General features: G+C 40.9%; 1 long non-coding RNA gene across 1 annotated transcript; it reads left to right on the forward strand.

Annotated features, from left to right (window-relative positions):
• Positions 1–12,848: 12,848 nt before the first annotated feature.
• LOC116551291 lies at positions 12,849–16,818 on the forward strand. Its single transcript, XR_004268830.1, has 2 exons — positions 12,849–13,072; positions 14,839–16,818. It is a non-coding gene; the product is annotated as an uncharacterized LOC116551291 (long non-coding RNA).
• Positions 16,819–24,078: the final 7,260 nt, after the last annotated feature.

Here is a 24,078-nt window from a genome sequence, read left to right on the forward strand (position 1 = left end):
CCTCCCAGTGGTGTCATTTAATACATCCTTCTGTCCTTATATGTCCTGGAAAATGCCTAAGCCCTGTCCAATAGAATGCTCTGCCATGATGGACATGTTTTATACCCTATCCAACACACTCTCTATGTGGCCAGGAAAATGTTACCTGTACAGCTGAGGACCTGAATTTTTAATTTTATTCCATTGTAATTCATTTATTTACATTTAAATAGCCACAGATAGCTAGTAGCTATAGCATTAGAAAGCAAAGAGCTAGAATCCTGATTAGATTGAGGGTAGAATTTTTTTGGTTTCCTTTTGTATTTGTTTTTTGTTTGATTTTGTTTTGTTTTTTTATGGCAAAATCACTTCATAGGCAATATTGTGTATTTTATGCAAGAAACACACTGTTTCTCTGTCTCTCAACATGGAAAATCATTTCTTTGATCCATTAATTCAGTAAGACTTGTAAAATTTTATCATTATGGAAAATTTAAACATACATATAAGTAGACAGACATATTTAACTTTATGTATTCGTCAACCAACTTATGGTCAGTGGTATAAGTTATACACTACTGACTTGCCTTCTCTCTTGTATCATTGTGAATTAAATTCTAGATATCATATTTTATCTATAAATATTTCAAAATTCCTGAATACGGAAGCTAATGACTTTTTAAAAAAAATAAACATAATTGTCATTCTCACACCTAAAAATGTTAATAACAGTTCCTTAATATCAAATGTATAGTCAGTTATTGCAAATTCCAGATTTAAATATGTTTGATGTATTTCAATTTATTGAAGTTGTTATTCTTACTGGCTATGTTAGTCCGTTCTCATGCTGCTAATAAGGACATACCCAAGACTGGATAATTTATAAAGGAAACAAGTTTAATGAACTCACAGTTCCACATGGCTGCGGAGGCCTCACAATCATGCAGAAGACGAAGGAAGAGCAAAGGGATGTCTTACATGGCAACAGGGAAGAGAGCTTTAATTCCCCTTTATAAAACCATCATCTCCTGAGACTTATTCACTAGCTTGAGAACAGCACGGGAAAGACCCACACCCATGATTCAGTTACCTCCCACTGGGTCCGTACCATGACACAAGGGGATTATGGGAGCTACAATTTAAGATGAGATTTAGGTGGGGACACAGCCAAACCATATCACTGGTGTTCAAAATATCCCACCTTTGGGCAGTTGGATTTCTTTTACAGTAATCAATTTGACAATATGTTCTTCTTTACATTTCCTGCCCTAGACTCTGAATCTATCATTTCTTCAGAGTCTCCTGGTTTCTTTTCATTACATCATAAAGGGATTTAATGATATTAACATGACTTATTACCTATGATACCAAACTTGACTGCTTTGTTAAAATAGGGTTTTTCAGGTTTCTCTGCTCAGTAGTTACTATTTTTTCCTTTTTCATGCTTTATTATTTGGTATTGAATCACTAAGTCTAGCCCACACTCAGAGGTGGAGGATGAGGAATAAACTTTCCCAACCTCCAGGTGGAAGAAGACTATGTTTATACAATATTTGAAAATATTCTGTAAGGAATATTTGTCCCTTATCCCCAAATGATTCATTTATTCAATCATTTATTTATATCACTGTGGGTTAATGAATATTTATTTTATACTTGGGTTGTAACACAATACCGTGTTATTTATTTTGTTGTTCAAATTGTTTCAGCTTCGGCGATTGGGAGGTCCTTCAAGTTGACTCCTGTGCCCCACTTTTTCTTTCTCTTCTTTTTAGCATTTCTTTGCTTTTTGGCATGAGATGTTTCAGGTTCATCTTATATTTTACCTGCCCTAGCCCTAGAATCAACCATTTCTCCAATAACTTACAATAGGATTTTAGCATATAAAGTTATATGAGAGGGGCTACGATTTTACTTACTATATCTCCAAAGGCTCACTGGGTGAGGTGGCTCACGCCTGTGATCCCAGTATTTTGGGAGACCAAGGCAGGTGGATCACCTCAGGTTGGGAGTGCGAGACCAGCCTAACCAACATGGAGAAACCCTGTCTCTACTAAAAATTAGCCAGGCATTGTGGTACATGCCTGTAATCCCAGCTACTCAGGAGGCCGAAGCAGGAGAATCACTTGAACCCAGGAGGCAGAGATTGCAGTGAGCCAAGATTACGCCATTGCACTCCAGCCTGGGCGACAAGAACAAAAGTAACAATCAATCAATCAATCAATAGGATATGTTCAAATCTATGTGATGAATCCTAATAGCATTCTAGTGTTTTATATCCCAATAATTCTGTGCTGACCTAGTGACACTCTGTCCCATTGTAGAAAGTTCATTATTCTGCTCATACGGAGAAATTAGAAGCCTCAAAGATATTTTAATTTTGCTCTGCCTGAAATATGGAAATTAGTAGATGCTATACCTCCACTTCAAGGTATATAGTGCCGTCTCTTGCCCACAATATAAATCTGAATAATACAGAATTACTACTAATTTCAGATATCTGTCCAGGAAGAATTAACTGAGAAATACTGGGGCGAATGTTAAAGTGATTTTCAGTAATGTGTCAATGTTCTCAGTGATCCTCAAATATTGAACCATGCCTGCAGATTCATAAATATTCCCTTGCAGAATCACACCATCAAATCACCTCTGAAATAAAGTTGTTTTAATGTAAAATGACCTTGCAACTTGCAAGCTCTGTTGGGCTGACAAGGTTTTCATCTTTAAAAGGTTAAGTTTGGCCCAGGTACGGTGGCTTATGCCTGTAATCCCAGCACTTTGGGAGGCTGAGGCGGGTGGATCACTTGAGATCAGGAGTTTGAGACCAGCCTGGCCAACATGGTGAAACCCTATCTCTACTAAAAATGCAAAAATTAGCTGGGCGTGATGACACGCACCTGTAATCCCAGCTATTTGGGATGTTGAGGTAGGAGAATCACTTGAACCTGGGAGGTGGAGGTTTCAGTGAGCCGAGATCGTGTCACTGCACTCCAGCCTGGGTGACAGCGAGACTTCATCTCAAAAACAAAAAAAGGTTAAGTTTGGAACAATGCATTAAAAACTAGCTTTCATCATATCCAACCCAGAAAAGCAACCTGAGGCATTAAATAATTGCCCTATCTCATTCACTCTTATTACTATTGCCAAAGTCACTGATTTTATAGATGCTGATTTCACTCTGCTGATAACATCCAGGTTTTTAACTTCAGAAATTTCCTTTTAAACAACTGACTCACTTTGTCAAAATAAATAACATCACAGTTTTCTAGGGGATGCATAATTAGCCAGTTTCCTCGTCAAATATACAGTTGTTAGCTTTAGCAGGGCCCTTAATAATGCTGTCTTTCCTTTTGCACACACCTGTTAATGACCTTTCCCACTCTCCTAAGCAGCTATTCAAAACACCTAACACTTTCTACAAGCTCCCAATTCAACCTCGTTCCTCCTCTCATTCTCAGAATATTGTTTATGTTCCGTTAATTACGAACAAGGGACACCAGACCCCATCTCACATTTTTCTTTCTTTCTTTTTTTTTAGAGACAAAAGTCTCGCTATGTTGCCCAGGCTGATCTTGAAATCCTGTGCTCAAGTGATCCTCCCTCTTTGGCCTGAGAAAGGCTGGGTTTACAGGTGTGACCCATTCACTGCACCTGGCCCAGATCTAACTTTCTGTATCAGACAGCATTCTGACTTGCAAGCAACAGACACAAACTCTGACCAACTGAAGCAAAAAAGAAATTTATAGTTACTAGGTAGCTCACAAGTTCTGAATGAGCAAGAGTGAGACTTGAAAGTTACAGAACCAGCAACAATGCCCAATAGACTGAAACTCGGAAGTTGCTGTGGGTAGAGGCATTTTGGAGTAAATTGTATTACTGTTAAAAATATTTTCTTCTCTCTGCAGGAGTTGTATATTTTCCTGCCCCATTTTTGTTGAGCTCAGCAATATAACTTCCTGTCTGATGGAATGTGAGTAGAAGTGATGTCTTCACTTCCCCCAAAATTTTAAGATCCACCGAGTGGATTTACCACTTCTCTTTTCCATATGCTACAAGACTTATGATTCCATAATAGCAGCTGGTCCTGGAATGAAGACAACTGGAGCAGAACCCGAGTTAACCTGCGAGAGACATTTAACTGGAATTGAAGGCTCTGTTGTTGTACAAAGAGGGTTGTTTGTAACTGCAAGGTAACCCATGTGAACTGGCTAATAGAGGACAGCTGAATAAATCCATGAGGCTTGTAGCTGAAAGAGCAATCAGCCCAAGAAATATCCTTAAAATGTAAGTATCTGTAAAAATATCTGAAATATAAATGATTTATGTCTTGAGGTCAGGATCCGTGCCTTAATTATTCAATTTATGATGAAACATTTTGAACAAAATATTTTTCCACGCAAAGTTCATATGCTATCTTATGTTTTTAAATAGAGGCAAAGGTGACTTGTTTTGAAAATAGTCTTCTAAACCATCGTAATATTTGAGAAGAGTAAGAAAATCATGATTCATAATGTTTCTATTTGTGAGCCCTGAAAGGGCCAGTCCTTCTATATGGATCCTGAGTAGCTCACTGGGCCTAAATTCAAAATACAGCAAAGCAGCCATTTGCTACTAGAGGTCACATTCACATTCTGCTTTCTCGGAAAACCCATATGCTCACCTAACTTTGGGACTTTCATAGCTATCTGTTCCTGTTTATTTCAACTGAATCAACAGCTGCTGGAAAAATCCTATGTCGCCTTCTGGACCTAAGCAGTAGGCTGTGACTTGCATTGACCAATCAGAACTAAAGAAGCATCAACCAATCAGAAATAAACAAGTTTGCATCTCTCATTTGTATAGCAGATCAGATTGGGAACCTGGGTGGGAACTTTCTCTTTTTTCTATAAAAGACATCTCCTCTCTTTGTTCCCTCAGAAGGCACCTTGGTTTTATACAGAAGGTTGTGTCTCCCTGTTTACAAACTGTTTGCTGGAATGAAGTCTCTTTTCTTCTTAAGAAATAAAATCCTCTTTAGTGCATTTGTTGACATATTGCAAAAACAACTCTCACTCCAGTTCAGAGACTTTCTGAGCAAATGGAATATTAGCATGACAGCTCTACAAGTGATTCAAGTACTCTGTATCAAAATATTAGTTACCTGTGATGAAATAGAGAAAGAGGAAGAGGCACTGTAAACACTTTTTTAAAAAAACAAAAGCAAATATTTCTTGAATGCATAGATACCCGAAGCAATACAAAGATTCATATTTAGTGTCCTCCCTTCAAAATAACTAAATAATGCCTTTTCAAAAAATGTCTTTATGGACTCTGTGATACAAAGCCCTAAGAAACATGCAATCTCACCTCTGCCAAACATGTAAAACTGTACCAAACCATGAGGAAATACCAGACAAACCTAAACTGAGATACATTCTACAAAATAATTGACCTGAACTCTTTTTAAAATGTCAGTACTGTAAGAAAGAGAAAGACAGAGGAATTGTTCCAGATTAAACAAGGTTAAAGACACAGGCCAACTGAATGTAACATATCATCTTGGATTTTCTTTTACAATAAAGTGCATTATTGGTGTCACAGGATCCTTGGGATGTCACTCCACCACATGGAAACCTCTGTGCCTGGCAGCGCTGTCTGCCTATTACTTGCACCCACTGGGCTTATTCCACCCACTCAGCCCAGCAGGCTGCATTCAGCTCACACTACTGGCCTGGATCCCACACCTGCCAAGGGTAAGCCAGGTGTGGAGCAGTGAGGAGTGTGTGGGTGAGCAAGTGTGGGGTCCAGCCACCGCATACAGCCAAGCATGTCAGCTGCTGTGGTGGGGTGGGCAGCTCCAGGTGCTGCTCCAAGCAAGGCTGCAGTTAGGCCAAATGTGCTGCACGCAGCTTCTGCTCTGGGCACTTGCACCTGGACAAGGGGAATGTGGCATCCAGAAGCTTGGAGACACCAAGAACTGCAGAGCCCCAAAGAGGGTGTCACAGCTCTGGCTGGGGGAGCCCCTAGGTCTGGGACTCCTCTCTCCTTCTTGTCACCTACAATGTGACAAGCGGTGGGGGCTGGAAGGGTGTGTTTCAGCACTGTTTGTGTTATAGCTTTCAGTCCCGTCATTCAATGGATCCCGAATTCTCTCCGGAAGTCCAGGAAGAATGAGGGATGGGGACAACTGAAGGGTGAACAAGGTGAAGAGGAGCTTCACTAAGCAACAGAACAACTCCCAGGAGACCCAAAGTGGGTATCTCCTTCTGGCAGTTGGAAGTCCTGAGGTCTGTGTGAGTCTGGCTGAGTCTAGGGTTTTTACGGGTTCAGAAGAGAGGAAGTGCAGGCTGATTGGCTCATGGGAAGCCATGGGCAGGCTGGGAAAAGCACCCTATGTTCTCACTCTGGACTGCAGACTCCACCCCAAACTAACAGCCTGGACCCCCAGACGTCACGCCATCCCTGGCTTGAAGGTGGAGTTTCACTGGGGATCCACCAGGAACCTGTCTGCCTCCTGCCATCGACATGCTGTCCAAGGTGCCAAGGCTGTTCATGCCAAAGGGTGCCTGCAAACGTGTGCTGAGCTGCCCTCAGCTCCCCATCCAGCTTCCCTCTTGCTCTCGTTGCCATTCAAAGTCTGGAAGTGGCAGGGGGCTGGCATGTTAGCACAGCCCTGAGCACATGCACACCCAGCCAGGTATTGACAGCACCTGGGCTTGGTCACAACTTTGCTCTGCACAAGAGTGGGTGCCAGGAGCAGGGAGAGGCCAGACGGTGGGAGCTGGCACTTTCAAGCCCGCAGGGGCAGGGGCTTGCCAGGTCCCTGAGAGCACAGGAATGCCCAGGTCCAGAGCTGTGACTGGGTGGCTACAGCTGCACCCAGAAATGCAGGCCTTCAGTCCTGCCAACTTGGTAGGGGGTGGGGCTCCTGCCACCCCACAGAGGTGCAATATTGGCCACACCTCCCCCGTTGCAGCCAGCATCTTTGAGGCAGCCACTCCAGATGGGCTGCTGCCATCATTGGGGCACTGGCAAAAATGGAATAAGAATTGAAGATTAGGTGATAATAGCAGTATTAATTTTCTGATTTCAATATTGATTCTGTGGTTAGTTGAGGCATTCCTTGTTCTTAGAAAATATACACTGCAGTATTTAAGAGGGAAAGAGAAAAATGTGAAGAGTGTACAAGAATGCTTTTCTTTCTTTTCTTTTTTTTTTTTTTTTTTTAGGAAAAGGTCTTACTCTGTTGCACAGGCTAGAGTGCGATGGCCTGATCTCTGCTTACTGCAACTTCTGCTTCTTGGGCTCATGTGATCCTCCCAGCCTGGGCAACACAAAGAGACCCTGCCACTAAAAATAATAAAAAATAATTAGCCAGGCATGATGTGGCATGTGCCCATAGTCCCAGCCTCAGCACGCTGGGACAGGAGGATCCCTAGAGCCTGGGAGGTTGAGGCTTCAGTGAGCCAAGATTGCACCACTGCACTCCAACCTAGGCAACACAGTGAGACCCTGTCTCTAAAAAAATACTATGGTAAGAGCACTTAACAGGAGATCTCTGCTGTTAAAATTTTAAGTGTACAATACAATATTGTAAACTATAGGCAAAGTGTTGTACAGGAGATCTCTAAAACTTAATCATTTTGTGCAACTGAAATATTATACCCATTAATAACAACTAATTAATTAATAGTAACTCCCCATTTCTATCTCCCTCCAGCCCCTGACAATCACCATTGCGCTTCTTGCTTCTGTGCGTTTGACTGTTTTGGATACTTCATGTAAGCAGAATCATGAAGTATTTGTCCCTCTGAGGCTAGCTGATTTCACTTGACATAATGTCCTCAAGCTTCATTTACATTGTCACACATAGCAGGGTCTCCTTCTTTTTTAAAGGCTGGATTATATTTCATTGTAATTATGTACCATGTTTTTTAAATCAAATTATCAATCAGTGGACATTTAGGTTGTTTCCACATCCTGGCTATTGTGAGTAATGCTACAATTAACGTGAGAATGCAAATATCTCTTTGAGATAATAATAATTTAATACTTTAATTTAGATAAATATCCAGAAGTGGGACTGCTGAATCAGATGGTATTTCTGGTTTTGGTTTTTGAGGAGCATCTTACTGTTTTTATAGCAGCTGTACTATTTTGAATTCTTACTAACTGTACAAGGCTTCCAATTTTTTCACATCCTCCCCAATGCTTGTTACCTTTTGTTATTTTGACATTAGCCATCCTAACAAATGAGAGGTGCTATCTCATTGTGGTTCTGACTTGCATTTCCCTGAGGATTAACGATGTTGACCATCATTTCTGAGTCCTATTGGCCATTGGTATGTCTTCCTTGGAGAAGTGTCTTTGCCTATTTTTTTTTTAAGAGATGGAGTCTCACTCTGTCATCCAGGCTGGAGTGCAGTGGTATGATCACAGCTCACTGCAGCCTCAAACTTCTGGGCTCAAGCGACCCTCCTGACTCAGCCTCCTCAGTAGCTGAGACTACAGGCATGCACCACCATGCCCGACCCCCATTTGTAATTTGGTTTGAAGAAGCTCCTTATGTATTTTGTTTATTAACCACTTATCCGATATAAGATTTACAAATCTTTTCTCCCATTTCCCAGGTTGCCTTTTCACTCTGTTGTTTCCTTTGCAGTTCTGCTATCATTTTGATATGAGCTTTGTTGTTCTCTGGAAGATAATTTTTGTACACAGATATTACTCACAAAGTTTATTTTTGTTTTAATAATTGGTTCTTAACATATAAAAGTTATAAATTCAAAATTCCTCTCTGTCAGGTTGTCAGTTTACAAAAATTTGTGTCTGACATTTCTAAGAAGACTTTGAATGATATTCAGTTCCTTTTTTCAAAGTTAAGTAGCTTCAACAATTTTTTAATTTTATAAAATTAATTTTTCTAATTTTATTTTTCAGACTTGATTTGCTTAGTCTGAATTAACAAACAGAATCTTCCACCGAGTTTAAATAACTTCAATACACTTAAGAGGTTAAGTATACAAATAGGCTGAAACTAAAATTGTCTTAACTGTTCCATCACCATACATAAGTTGAGAAAGTTACCACCTTAGACTCTCAAGTCTAAATCAATTATTCAATTACATAGATTGAAGTTAGAAGGCTATCCCTCTATTAGGACAAATTATTTTATAAAATTACTTCAAATATCATATATGTACATATTCCTTTTAACACAAAAATATTCGTACTATGGCTTCAATTCTCTTAAGTATTTCTATACTTACCTCAAGATCTTCTGGAGTGGAAAAATGCTTATCCACCTGAAGAAGATAATTACTGTCTCACTTAACTGTGGTTGCCAACTCAGTATGAAAAACAATCTTTGCCCCAATTAATTACAAATGTTTTTGGTGTGGACAGTCTGAGTTGTTATCAAGTCCCCTATTGGATTGAATGAACCCTATTTTTAAAATGCTATTTAATAGTTACTGGGTCATGGGCTTTAAGATTTAAAACAGGGTATGTTTAGCAGGTCATGGATATCGAATTCATGGATATAAGTAATAGACACATTTGTTGAGAAATGTTAAGTTTACCTGCCCCCGTGGCTCCCTTGTGGGGAATTTTTTAGTTTGCAATTAGTGGTAGTTAGATAACAGCTGTCTACTTAGTATATTTTTGAGTTATGAGTAAATACAGAACACCTGTTTATTAATAAGAATCACCTGTTTAAAAGAGACTATATGGATGAAAATCTGCTCAGGGGCCTTCAGCCTAGAATGCTGTGAGCCCATGAGTCTCTTAGCTCGGTAGGCTGCTGGGCCCCTGAATAGCCCCACTTTTCTATTCTTTGCCTCCCATTGCCTTCAGCACCACCTGGATGGGGGTCTTCCAGCCAAGCTGGTACTCAGTAACTGGTGCCCAAGTGTGGGGACTTGAACCCAGGACAAAGAGTTGCCTGAGCAACGGAGAGAGGAGAAGCTAAGCTGAAGGTATCCCAAGTACTCTTGGAAAAAATACCCAGGGTAAGTAGGGGAGCTTGGAAGGAGCCCAGGATCTTTTGAAAGAGTGTCCCAGGTGAGTTAGGGAGAGCCCAGAAGTAGACCGAGAGCCCTTGAAAAAATCTCCCAGAGTTAGTTGGGGGAGTCCGGAATAAGCCCAAGAACTCTTTAAAAAAATCTTGCAGGGTTAGTGGGCGGAGCTCAGAATTAGCCCAAGAACTCTTGTAAGAATCTTCCAGGGTGAGCTGGGGGAGCTTGGTAATATTAGGGTAACATGGGACAAAGATCACGCAAACGTAGGGCTTATTTGGTGTGGTCTGCCCTGGAGCTGTTTCAGACAGTCAAGGAGGAAGATGATTCAGGAGAGGAGTATGATGAAATATGTCAAGAAATTATAGAGCAAAAGGATGAGAAGTCAAACGACGAAAGGGTGTGTCTGTCAGCGTCCCCTCCCCCCAGCCTTAATATCTTGTCGAGGGATGGTCAGATCCTCCTGATATTTCTACCTCTGCTTCTGTTGGCCTGAGTATTCCCAGAACTACGGTAACTAGTTCGGGCGTTTGTACTCCCAGAACTATGGTAACCTGTTCCCTCCAAGCTGGAATTCAACGAGCGAGAAAAGAGGGAGATTTGGAGTCATGGCAATTTCCAGTTGTTGTACACCCTGAAGATCGGCAGGGGCAAGTACAGGTTGCTTTTGAACCCTTCCCTTTAAATTGCTGAAGGAGTTTAAACAAGCCATTACCCAATACTGGCCTGTGTCTCCATTTGTGCTAGGATTACTGAAGAACATAGCTACTTCTTATGGGCTGATTCCAATAGACTGGGATATGTTAACCGGAACGTGTTTATCGCCTTCTCAATTTTTGCAGTTCAGGACCAGGTGGACTGATGAGGCTAATACTGAAGCTAGTATAAAAACATATCCTTTTTATATTACACATATTAGGGCTCATGCCACTCTTCCAGGGCCTCTCACTGCAGGCAATCGATCTGCAGATCGGTTGGCTGCTACGGTTGTATCTGATGCTCAATATTTCCACACACTGACACACTTAAATGCAGCAGGGCTGCAGAAAAAATATGGCTCAACTTGGAGAGAAGCTAGAAGGATTGTTCAGAATTGTCCGACTTGTCAATTGGTCAATTCTCCTCCCAAATCAGGGGGTGTAAACGCCCAGGAGTTAGAGCCAAATACTTTGGCAAATGGACATTACTCACATCTCATCTTTTGGGAAATTAGGATACGTACATGTTTGCGTGGATACTGTTTCACACTTTGGGCTACATGTCAGACTAGGGAATTATCCGCTTGTGTCAAAAGACATCTTATACAATGTTTTGCTGTTATGGGTATTCCATCCTTCATAAAAACTGATAATGCCCCAGGACATATTAATCTTTAACATAATTTTTTACTCAATGGAAGATCACACATATAACAGGTACTCCACATAACTCTCAAAGGCAGGCCATTGTGGAGTGAATTAATCTTTCCCTTAAACAGCAGCAACGGATAAAAGGAGGGGACAAGGAATATGAAACCCCACAAATGCCGTTAAACCTGGAATCGCTGGCTTTGAATTTTTTGAGTTTGCCCAGAGGAGGACAATTAACAGCAGATGAACAACACCTGAATAAACCAAGGAAGCAACTGTAAGGCAATTAATCTGGTGGTGAGATCCATTCACAAAGAACTGGAAAAAGGCAATGTAGTAACATGGGGTGGAGGATTTGCTTGTTTCTTCAGGTCCAAATCAACAACCAGCGTGGGTACCATCCAGACATTTAAAGCTGTGCTATGAGCCAGATACCAAAAAAGAGACTTACAAGGGAACCCCAGTCACAGAGATGGTGAGACTAACATGGAGGGGGAATACTGTTCCCACAAGAACACACCGAACATCACCCCCAACTTGGGGTCAAATTAAGAAGCTTTCACAAAGAGTGGAGGAAAACCTGAATAAAGCAGGATAGCCTATTTTGGTAATCATGATGACAGTTATTAGGATTAAAGTGAGTATTTCTGGAGTTGGGATAAAAGTAAAAGGGAGTTTCATATACTGGGCATATATTTTCCCTTCTGTTATTGGCTATAATAATTTAGGAAATAATGTTTCTGCCATCAAGACCTGAATGCAGGTAAAATAAGGAATGGTCCCCTAAGTTAAAAACATTAACCTGGAAAGATTGTGTTGTGATAGAGGCTGAGGTGCTGCGCAACAATTCCTGTGGAATTATAATTGATTATTGGTCCCCTAAGGGGATATTTAGCATTGATTGCACCAGTCAGTCATCTTGTAGTAATATGGAATTCAGATGGTGGACAAAGAACTACAATTATTTGGAATTTATACCTAGCGAGATCAGCTCTATTTTCTGGAGAGATGGGAGATTAATAGACTCACCCCAAAAATTGTATGGCTAATGTTAAAAGCTGAATAAAAAGAACTTTGAAAAATACCCATGGCCCTAGAACCAACACAAGTCTGGGAAGGAAAATAAAATAGAGAATCAGGCCCTAATTCTTATTCATTAGAACTTTATAAGAAATAAAAGCTCTTTAGATTCAGAGCTGTGTTAAACCCGTCATATCTTGTGGTGGTGAAAGTTACAAATTGACTTCATTAACTTTAATGAGTCTGAACATGATGGGGGAGAATAAAACATCACCTGGAAAGACCTTTAGACAGCAAGCAAGGGGCAAGGGACCCAGAAGACCCTTGAGGCACCTTTTCAGCAGGAAGTAGTTACGGAACAACCTCTGCCCCCTTTTCCAAAAGATTTCCGGGTCCCAACTTCTTAAGGAAGAAATGTAAGATTTGGCAGTTAGTCAGGCTCTGGGGTGCTTTGGGAAGCTGCTGATGGATTGCCAGCCCTAAAATCTGGTTGCAAACACATCGAGGATCTATGATTGCTGTTGTGATTGTTACTAATCTGTTTTGTTTTTCTTTGTGTAGTCTGCAGGTTCGGATCCAGAATCCTCTAAGAAACAGTTCACCAAGAGAGAGCTGAACTTGCTTACCTAGCGTTGTTGAAACAAAGAAGGGGGAAGATGTTGAGAAACATTAAGTTTGCCCTGCCCCGTGGCTCCCTTGTGGAGAATACCTTTTAGTTTGCAATTAGTGGTAAGCGGATAACAGCTGCCTACTTTGTATATTTGAGTTATGAGTAAATACAGAACACCTGCTTATTAATAAGAATCAGCTGTTTAAAAGAATTAAATATGTGGATGAGAATCTGCTTGGGGCCTTCAGCCTGGAATGCTGTCAGCCCCTGAGGCTTTTAGCTCAGTAGGCTGCTGGCCCCCAATAGACCCACTTTGCTGTTCTATCTGGGTGTTTGCTTCTCATTGCCTTCAGCGCCACCAGGGTGGGAGTCTCCCAGCCAAGCTGGTGCTCGGTGCACATTAATTTCTCCGTATGCTCACATACCTCTCTGGCTCCTGCTGAGGTTTATCATGCATTTTATATTTCCTTAGCTGTTAAGAAATATACTTTTCTATAAACATAGCTTAGTAGATAAGATCTCTGTTTTTGAAGTCAGACTGTCTGGGTAAGCATCCAACTGTGACCATAGGAGCATTACTTAGCATTTTTGTACCTTAGTTTTCACATCTGTAAAAATCAAAATAACAGTACCTACCTCATAGGGTTATTCTAAGACTAAAATGTATGAATGAATATTTATAAATCTCTTAAGCAGGGCTGGGCACACTCCTATCTACAAACACTTATCCAGTACTTACTGATAAGGAGTACTGTTCCCCAGATGACTTGTACTTGCCCTAAATTTTGAAAGCCACTATCACGGAACTGTGGATCCTCAAGGGCATGGTCTATTTCAGCAGCCTTGTCTCTTGGCATATATTAGGTTGATGCAAAAGTTATTGCAATTTTTGCCATTACTTTTAATTAAAAGGCCGAGGCAGGTGAATCACTTGAGGTCAAGAGGTCGAGACCATTCTGGCAACATGGTGAAACCCTGTCTCTACTAAAAATACAAAAAAAATAGCTGGGCGTGGTGGTGCATGCCCAGCTACTGGAGAGGTTAGGCAGGAGAATCACTTGAACCTGGGTCATGAAGGTTGCAGTGAGCCGAGATCAGGCCACTGTACTCCAGGAGCCTGGCAACGGAGTGAGACTCCATCTCAAAAAAAATTTGCGATTAAAAGTAATGACGAAAACTGCAATAACTTTTGCACCAACCTAATATGTAGTACAGAGTAGGTACCAACCATATGATTGATCGTCTGTGCTAGAAAGCAAGTTTTTTTCCCCTCTCTGGGTGGCATTTTTAGACTTTTAGCGATCCTCCAGCCTCGGCCTCCTGAGTAGCTGTGATCACAGGCATGGGCCAGCATGCCTCGCTATAATTCAAGAATCTGTAACGACTGTAACTATAATTTGTTATTTTGAATACAACATTGTAATCAATGTCATGAGCCATTGATAAGAAACATTCTTTTAATTAGTGTCAGGATGTTGATAAGAAACTATTAGGACAACATTATGAGCCATTGATGAGAAACTCTTTTAGCTAGTGTCAGGATGTTGTCCTAACAGAGAAGGTACAGTACGTTCTCTATTAGGCAGGACCTGTGGGTAAAATTGGATCTCTTTCCTTGAATAAATTGGGCTTCGTCTTGAACTAAATGTGTGATTTTTTTCCTTACAGTGTCTCTAATGGGTTGCAGAGGTTGTTTTTATTGTTAACTTTAAAAAATTCATAGTCAAATTTGCAATCCAACTTAAACCACTGTACATGATGGTGTCCAATACACACATATTCTCTACACTGAACTTACCCCGGGTTACTATTTTCTCCTAATATTTTTAATATGCGCTGATTTCTACAGTGCTTTTCTAACTTTTTATTATGTATATTTTTTCAGACACATCAAAACCTCTCAGATGAGCCACCTAGGAAGACAAATAGGAAGAAAATGAGGATATCGAAATCGTAACACATCTAAAGAAAGACTGTGGGGGAAAAGAGGGGATGCAAGTAGTTGATATTGAAAAATGAAAGCCACAGGTTGAGAACTAGTCAATGTGTCATTAAGCACTGCAAGGAAAGAGGCTAGACTGACCAGCTGTCAGAAGTACTTGGGCCTGCTGGGCAGATACATTCTTCTGGTAAAGACAGCTACTTCTGGCTTGCATCATTCCCCATTCTCTGATTTCATCTTCCTTGAGCACCCTTCAGATTTGCATTCCTCAAAGCATGTTAACATGTTTTCAGCGTTGACTATGTTTTACGTATAGTATTTAATTTTACAGCAATCCCAGGAGTTGTTTCCCCTATTTTACAGCTGAGAAAAAATAGCCATTTCCTTTTTCTTTTCTTTATTTTTTTTTCGTTTTTTGAGACAGAGTCTCACTCTGTCACCCAAGCTAGAATGCAGCGGCATGATCAGGGCTTTCTGCAGCCTCGACTTCCTAGGCTTATGTGATCCTTTCACCTCAGCCTCCCAAGAAGCTGGGACTACAGGCATTTACCACCATGCCCAGATAATTTTTTTTTTTTAATTTCTGTAGAGACAGAGTTTCACCATGTTATTCAGGATGGTCCCAAACTCCTGGAATCAAGCAATCCTCCTGTCTTAGCATCCCAAAGTCCTGGGATTTACAGGTATGAGCCACTGCATCTGGCCATAGCTAGTCATTTCTGCCAGGAGCTGCCACTCTGGCCTCCAAATATCCACAGCACTTCTCTTCCCACACATACAAAACACCACATCCTTATCTAAGTGAAGGATCTCCATCTGATGCTTGTTGTCACCATCATATTTAAATGTAGATCCACATAGTACAGCAACCTAGGAATCAAAAGTCAACATATCTAGCCACCCATGACACACCTGTTAAATAAACTGTAGCCTAGAGCTGCCTCCTTACCTACTTTAAGTTCAGCCTAAAGGTTTCTCTGTATATAGTGAATGCTAACCTAGCTGGATGTGTAAATAGATTATAATCTATTCTTATACCAAACATCATGTTTTGGCCAATCAAAGGCAACCAACTGTTCAAACCATATTCACATGAGACAAACACCCAGCTGGAAGCAATCCAGCTGTTTCTGTATCTCACTTCCGTTTTCTGTATGTCATTTTCTTCTTTTTTCTTTCCATGAATCCTCTCCAACCACACAGCAGTGCCAGCAGTGTATCTATTCTGGTTTAGGGGAACTGCCCGATTTGCAAATGGTTCTTTGCTTAATGAAACCACAAATTTGTGTAAAGTTTTTCTTTTAACACAACCAATATACACTGATGGATCAGGGACAAAGTAAAGATACCACAAGTAAGCTTCCCATTTGGAAAGAGACTGATGGGAAGCTCGGAGGTCCTGATCTACAGAAGTGACAAAATGTTGTAAAGCAGGCATGGTGAAGACCTCCTACCCAAGGTCACATGGCTACATTGATTTGTTCAGTCTTAAAATTGGATAAAGCTTCCACTCCTCCACATTGTGTAAAGCAAGTTAGTAGGCTGATCAGCTGATTTTTATTGTGTTATTAAATAACTGGCTTTCTAATACATTACAAGCCTTGTAAAAAATTTCTTATTCACCACTGTATCCCAAGTGATTAACAAAGTGTCTGGCACATAGGTTATATCCAATAAATATTTATTGAATGAATAACATAACCATTATAGTCCACTTGGCCATTACATTTTTCAGTGTAAATTAGAAAGCAGAAATTTTGAGTTCCATATCAGTCTTCATTGACTTTGCTCAGGGTGAATCATCCCTCTGGAAGCAGAGTTGCTAGCCTGAGTTTTTAAACTTACAAAGTTGAGATCTAGTATATTGGACAGTCGATGCCTTGTTTTTTTTTTTTTTTTTAAATAATGCCTACATCAGCAAAATGCATACAATCATAGGGTTTTTTTGTATGTTTATTTGCTTTTTTTAACTTGAGAGGCACAGAACTGTACACTAGATTAATCATCTAATTATGTTTCTTGGCTTGTAGCACTTTCATCTAAACATCACTGGTCTAAGCCCGTTTTTATTTTATGGATTTAATGATATGAACAACACCATACATTTATCACCCAACCTGAAGGCTTGAACATTACCAGGAACTGATGTCTCCTATGGGCTCCTCTTCTCTTCTGCCCCTAACTTCTTATAGCTTGGAAGTAACCACTATTCTCCATTTTGTTTTTCTGTCCCTTATTTTTCAGTGTTTTCACATACACATATATTACATGCATGATATTACTAAGATTCACTCATGGTGTTGTGTGTAGCTTTACCTCGTTGATTTTCCCTTCAGTACAATGCTCCACTGTGAAACCCACTATCAGTTTTCCTATGTATGGTCATTTGGGCTGTGGCCAGTTTTTCGGCAGTTGTGAACAGGAAGCTGTGAACATTCTTGATAAATGGAAAAAGTTTCTAGCAGTGGAATTGCTGAGTCATAGGACATAGATAATTCAACTTTATAAAATAATCCAAATAATTTTCCAAAGTGGTTATACCAATGTATACTCCCTGCAGCAATATACAAGGTCCCACTGGTATTATCTAACTTCTTGTTTTCCTTTAAATTATATTTTGATTTGCCTGACAATGCCAATTCTCTATGAAAATGCCAAAATATATTTTGAAAGTACTTATCACAGGATTTTAGAATGACCAAAAAAAAAAGACTGTAATGCCAAACAATGTGTATTTTGGGCTTACAATAATGAATTTTACATTCATATTTGAATGTATGTAACATCATTTTAAAATGACTAACATTGATTCAGTTAGAAGAATCTTATTACTATGTAATTTCTTCTTTTTCTAATTTTTTTATTTCTTAGGGTGGACAAGAGCCTCTAGGGAGCCTTTAGCAACCCACTAGTCTCTTCCACACTCATACAATACTCTGTACGTACATTTGTCTTAACACTTAGAGTGGAAACTATTTGCCTTCCTGTATTAGTCCATTTTCATGCAGCTGATAAAGACATACCTGTGACTAGGTAATGAATAAAGAAAAAGAGGTTTAATGAAATCATAGTTCCACATCGCTGGGGAGGCCTCACAATTATGACAGAAGGTAAAAGACACATCTTACATGGTGGCAAAGAGAGACAATGAGAAAAGGGAAGCCCCTTATAAAACCATCAGTTCTCATGAGACTTATTTGCTACCATGAGAACAATGTGGGGGAAACTGTCCCCATGATTCAATTATCTCCCACCTGGTCCTTCCACAACACATGGGAATTATGAATTACGGGAGCTGCAATTCAAGATGAGATTTTGGTGGGGACACAGCCAAATCGTGTCGCCTCCAATATCTCTGTTTCTTTCTCATGGTTATGGAACTTTTATGTAGGCACAGTGTCGCTAAGGTTAAACTGCCAGCTTTCCTTGTAGGTAGTTATGGCCATGTTACTAGGTCTGGCCAATGATATACAAGCAGAAGCGACAGGGAAACTTCTGGGTTATGCCCCTAAAACATCACTTCTACTGGAAGTTGAATATGAAGCCAGGGGTTGGAGTAACCATACTGAATCTATTAAGGAAGCTATACATTGAGAATAGCAGTTACAAGACAGAAGACTAGGCACCTGATGTCTTCAAGTAGAGCAGCCAGCCTGGACATAAGAAATAAATCTGTCTTATTAAAACCATTTTGGGTTTACTACTACAGCAGCAGGACTGATATCCTAATACATAATTTGTACCTAGAAGTAAGATGATACTGTAATAAAACCTATAACAAGAGGCAGTGGCAGTCAGGCAACAGGTGATGAGCATATTGCAGACTGTAACACTGGCGACTCTTCTGCTTGGCTCAACATTTGGTAAAACTGTCACCATATGATGCCGTAAAATTTAGACCACATCCACGCAGAGCCTATAGCTCTATGGTAGTGTTTCTAAATATGTATCATATTTGAATTTTCGGTAAAGCAGTTTTGCTGTGGTTCAAGTATGCCTTGGGCATTTCAGGATGTTCAGTATTTTTGCTTGTAACACATGAAATGCTCAGTCAATACAACAACCAAAAACATCCCCATGTTCTTCCTAATGTCCCTTTTAAGAGCTGACCCTAGGTAAGAACTGCTGCATTAGAGGAAGTAGCTAGAAAAAAATGTCAGAACATCAGTGTGCTGGATGCATCTTCCCACTTTTGCCAATGTCCTACAAGAAACAGACACTCAGTGCTATGGTTTGAATGTGTCCCCCAAAGTTCATGTGTTGGAAACTTAATCCTCAGTACAATAGTGTCCAGAGGTAGGACCTGTAAGAGGTGATTAGAACCCGAGGGCTCTGCTTTCATGAATGACTAATACTGTTATTGTGGGATTGAGTTAATTACTGTAGGAGTGCGAATCTGATTAGAGGATGAGTTCAACCTCTCTCTGTCTCTCTGTCTCTCTTTCTCTCTCTCTCTCTTTCTCCCCCTGTACTCTTTTGCCCATGCTTCATTACCCTTCTACCTTCTGCCACCATGAGATAATGTAGCAAGAAGACCTTCACCAAATACAGGCCCCTCAATCTTGGACTTTCCAGTTTCCAGACTTAAGAAATACATCTTTGCTCTAAGCTGGGTGGGGTGGCTCATGCCTGTAATCGTAGATCTTTGGGAGACCAAGGTGAGCAAATCATGAGGTCAGGAGATTGAGACCAGCCTGGCCAACATGATGAAAATCCCATCTCTACTAAAAATGCAAAAACTAGCTAGGCATGGTGGCAGGTGCTGTCCCAGCTACTCAGGAGGCTGAGGCAGGAGAATCGTTTGAACCCAGGAGGTGGAGGTTGCAGTGAGCCAAGATCTCACCATTGCACTCCAACCTGGGCAACAGGGTGAGACTCCATCTCAAAAAAAAAAGAAAAAGAAATACATCTTTGCTTTTTATAAATTACCTCATCTCAAATAACCTGTTACAGCAACACAAAATGGACTAAGACACCCAGGCAAATTTCACAGAGATGGACAACACAGCTCGGGAAATTAGGTTGGCTGGATGTAGAAATTGGATGGGAGCTCTCGATGACTTGCAAAGGAGAGCCACCATGTCAGCTCAAATACTTAAGCGAAAGAGAAATAAACTGGCCAGGTGCAGTGGCTCATGCTTGTAATCCCAGAACTTTAGGAGGCCAAGGCAGGTGGATCATTTGAGCTCAGAAGTTTGAGACCAGCCTAGGCAAAATGGCAAAACCCCATCTCAATAATAATAATAATAATAATAATAAGAAGAAGAAGAAGAAGAAGCAGCAGCAGCAGCAGCAGCAGCAGCCAGGTGTGGTGGTGCAGGACTAAAGTCCCAACTACTGAGGAGGCTGAGACGGGAGGATTGCTTGAGCCCGGGAGGCAGAGGTTGCAGTGAGCCAACATCACGTCACTGCACTCAATCCTGAGCAACAAAGCAAGACCCTGTCTCAAAAGAGACAGCGAGAAATGAATTTATTGCATAAACCTTATCAATGTCAGTTCTCTCTTATATAAATTGGACCCATATGCTAAATAATACAACACTTACCACCCTGATTTACAATCTTTGACTAGATTTAAAGTGGTTTGAGGCCTGGAAACCTGCCATTTTTGTTTTTATTTTCAATGTCTAGGACAGTGTTGGGTATTTTAAACATCTTTCTTGCTCTGAGAAAGCAAAAATAAATTCTGAGCCAGACAGTGGAATATTATTCAACAGTAAAAAGAAATAAGCTATCAAGCCGTGAGAAGACATGGAGAAAACTTAAATACATATTGCTAAGTGAAAGAAGCCAATCTGGAAAGGCTGCATGCTGTATGATACCAACCATATGATCTTCTGGAAAATGCAAAACTATGGAGACAGGAAAAGATCAGTGGTTGCCAGGGGCTTATGGCCCTCCTAGTGATGACTAGGCAGAGCACAGAGGATTCTTAGGGCAGTGAGTCTGCTCGTTATACTTTAATGGTGGATACATGTCATTACACATTTATTCAAACCATAGATATAACATCCAGAGTGAATTCTAAAGTAAGCTATGGACTCTGGGTGATAATAATTTGTCAATTTAGGTTCATCCATTGTAACGAATGTATCACTTTGGTGGGCCATGTTGATAATGGGTGGTTGTGTGTGTGTGTGTGTGCATGTATGTGGTAGGGGGCAAATATGTGGGAACTTTCTACTCAATTTTGTGGTGAACCTAAAACTGCTCTAAGCAAATGAAGTCTACTGCAATTTTTTAAAAAGTTCTTCCTCAGACATAAACTACTGATCACATGAATTGGGGCCATGATATTGATACGGTTTGGATCTGTGTCCCTGCCTAAATCTCATGTCAAATTGTAACCTCCAGGGTTGGAGGTGGGGCCTGGTGGGAGGTGACTAGATCATGAGGGTGGATTTCCCCCTTTGGTGCTGTTCTCATGTTAGGGTTCTGACAAGATCAGGTTGTTTAAAAGTGTGTGGCACTTCTCACCTCTCCTCTTCCTCCTGCTTTTGGCTATGCGAAGAAGTGCCAGCTTCCCCTTTGCCTTCCAGCATGATGGTAGGTTTCCTGAGGCCTCCCGAGAAACTGAGGAGATGCTGCCACACTTCCTATACAGCCTGCGGAACAATGAACCAATTAAACCTCTTCTTTGTAAATTACCAAGTTCTTTATAGCAGAGTGAGAATGGATTAATACAAAAAATTGGTACTGAGAAGTGAGGCATTGCTATAAAGATACCTGAATATGTGGAAGTGGCTTTGGAACTGGGCAGTGGGCAGAGGCTGGAAGAGTGCAAAGGGCTCAGAAGAAGACAGGAAGATGAGGGAAAATCTGGAACTTCCTAGAGATTTGTTAAAATGTTGTGACCAAAATGCTGATAGTAATATGGACAATGAAGTCCAGGTTGAGGAGGTCTCCAACAGAGATGAAGAGCTCATTGGGAACTGGAGCAAAGGTCACTTTTGTTATGCATTAGCAAAGCACCTGGCTGCATTGCCCCCTGCCCTAGGGATCTGTGAAACTTTGAACTTGACAATGATTTAGCTTATCTGGCAGAAGAAATTTCTAAGCAGAAAAGTGTTCAAGACATGGCCTGGCTGCTTCTGATACCTATGTTCATATGTGAGCAAAGAAATGATATGAAACTGGAACTTATATTTAAAGGGAAGCAGAGCATAAAAGTTTGGAAAACTTGTAGCCCAGCCATGTGGTCGAAAAGAAAAGCCCATATTCAGGGAAGAAATTCAAGCAGCTGTAGAAATTTGCATAACTAAAAGGAAGGTGAGTGCTGATAGCCAAGGCAATGGAGGAAACACCTCAAAGGCATTTCAGAGAACTTTGCGGCAGTCTCTCCCATCACAGGAGAGAAAAATGGTTTCCTGGGCCAGACCAGGGCCCAGCAGTGTGCAGCCTTAAAATGCTGCTTTTTGCATCCCAGTCTTCAGCTCCAGCTGTGGCTTAAAGGGGCCCAGCTACAGTTCACGTCACTGCTTAAGAAGGTTCAAACCATAAGCCTAGGCAGCTTCCATGTCCTGTTAAGCCTCAGGGTACACAGAGTATAAGAGCTGAGACTTGGGAGCCTCTGCCTGAATTTCAGAGAATAAATGGAATAGCCTGGATGTATAGGCAGAAGTCTGCTGCAGGGGCAGAGCCCTCATGGAGAACTTCTACTAGGGCAGTGTAGAAGAAAAAAGGTGAGGCTGGAGCTACCACACAGAATTCCTACTGGGGCACTGCCTAGTGGAGCTGTGAGATGAAGGCCACCATCCTCCAGACCCCAAAATGGTAGATCCACCAGCAGCTTGCACCCTGCACCTGGTAAAGATGCGGGCATTCAATGTCAGGTCAGGAGAGCAGTCACAGGGACTAAACCCTGCGAAGTCACAGGGTGGAGCTGCCCAAGGATTTAGGAGCCCACCTCTTGCACCAACGTGCCCTAGATGTGAAACATGGAGCCAAAAGAGATTATTTTGGAGCTAAGATGCAATGATTGCCCTGATGGGTTTTGGACTTGCATGGTGCCTGTAACCTCTTTCTTTTGACCAATTTTTCCATTTGGGGATAAGAATATCTACCCAATGCTCATACCTCCATTATATCTTGAAAGTAACCAACTTGGTTTTGATGTTACAGGTTCATAAGGGGAAGGGGCCATCCTTGTCTCAGATGAGACAGTGGACTCTGTACTTTTTAGTGAATGCTGGAGTAAGATTTTGAAGGACTATCAGGAAGAAATGCTTGCATTTCGAATGTGAGAAGGACATGAAATTTGGGAGGGACTGTAGCAGAACGATATGGTTTGGATCTGTGTCCCCACCCAAATCTCATGTTGAATTGTAATCCCCAGTGTCAGAGATGGTGCCTGGTCAGAGGTGACTGGATCAAGGGAACATATTTCTCTTCTTGGTGCTGTTCTCATGATAGTGAGTTTTCAGGAAATCTGGTTTAAATGTGTGGTACCACCTCTGTCTTTTCTTCCTGCTCTTGGTCATATGAAATGCTCACTTCCTCTTTGCCTCTCACCATAATTGTAAGTTTCCTGAGGCCTCCCTAGAAGCCAAGGAGAAGCTGCCATGCTTCCTACACAGTCTGCAGAACTGTGAGCCACTTAAACCTCTTTTCTTCATAAATCACCCAGTCTCAGGTATTTCTTTATAGCAGTGCAAGAACGGACTAATACAACATTTGATGATGAATACTTTATATACATGTAGGTATCTTTCAAATGTAAAATGTTTTTTCCCTTAGGGCATGACCAGTAAGTCTAATACAAGCTGTGATTGGCCATCACTAGGTCTACATTAAGGGGGCTACATTGAATGCTTCAACAGGCTTGATGATGCAAAGAGAAATAGAGCATAGATGTGGCTAAGTAATCATTTCTTTGTATGATGAGAATTGGGTGAGCATATGTCCTGGTTTGCTCAGGGCAGTCCCACTTTGTATCTGTTTTGTAACATATTAATGATGTCCCCTTTTATTTTCAAAAATGTCCTGGTAAGAGTGGGCCTTCTCCCCATTCATCCCACCTAGCTCAAAACAGTATGAAAAAGAGCAAGCCCAAAATTCTGGGCTCCTCAAACCCAGATGAGATCTCACTCCTCAAGAGCTAGTAAAACTATTAACCTCTGGACCATCTTATCAAGTAGACATATCCACTTTCTTGCATCTTTGATCATATATATATATATATAT

Source organism: Sapajus apella, unplaced genomic scaffold, assembly GCF_009761245.1.
Source record: "Sapajus apella isolate SASKATOON/1434 unplaced genomic scaffold, GSC_monkey_1.0 scaffold9, whole genome shotgun sequence".
Classification (NCBI taxonomy): Eukaryota; Metazoa; Chordata; class Mammalia; order Primates; family Cebidae; genus Sapajus; species Sapajus apella.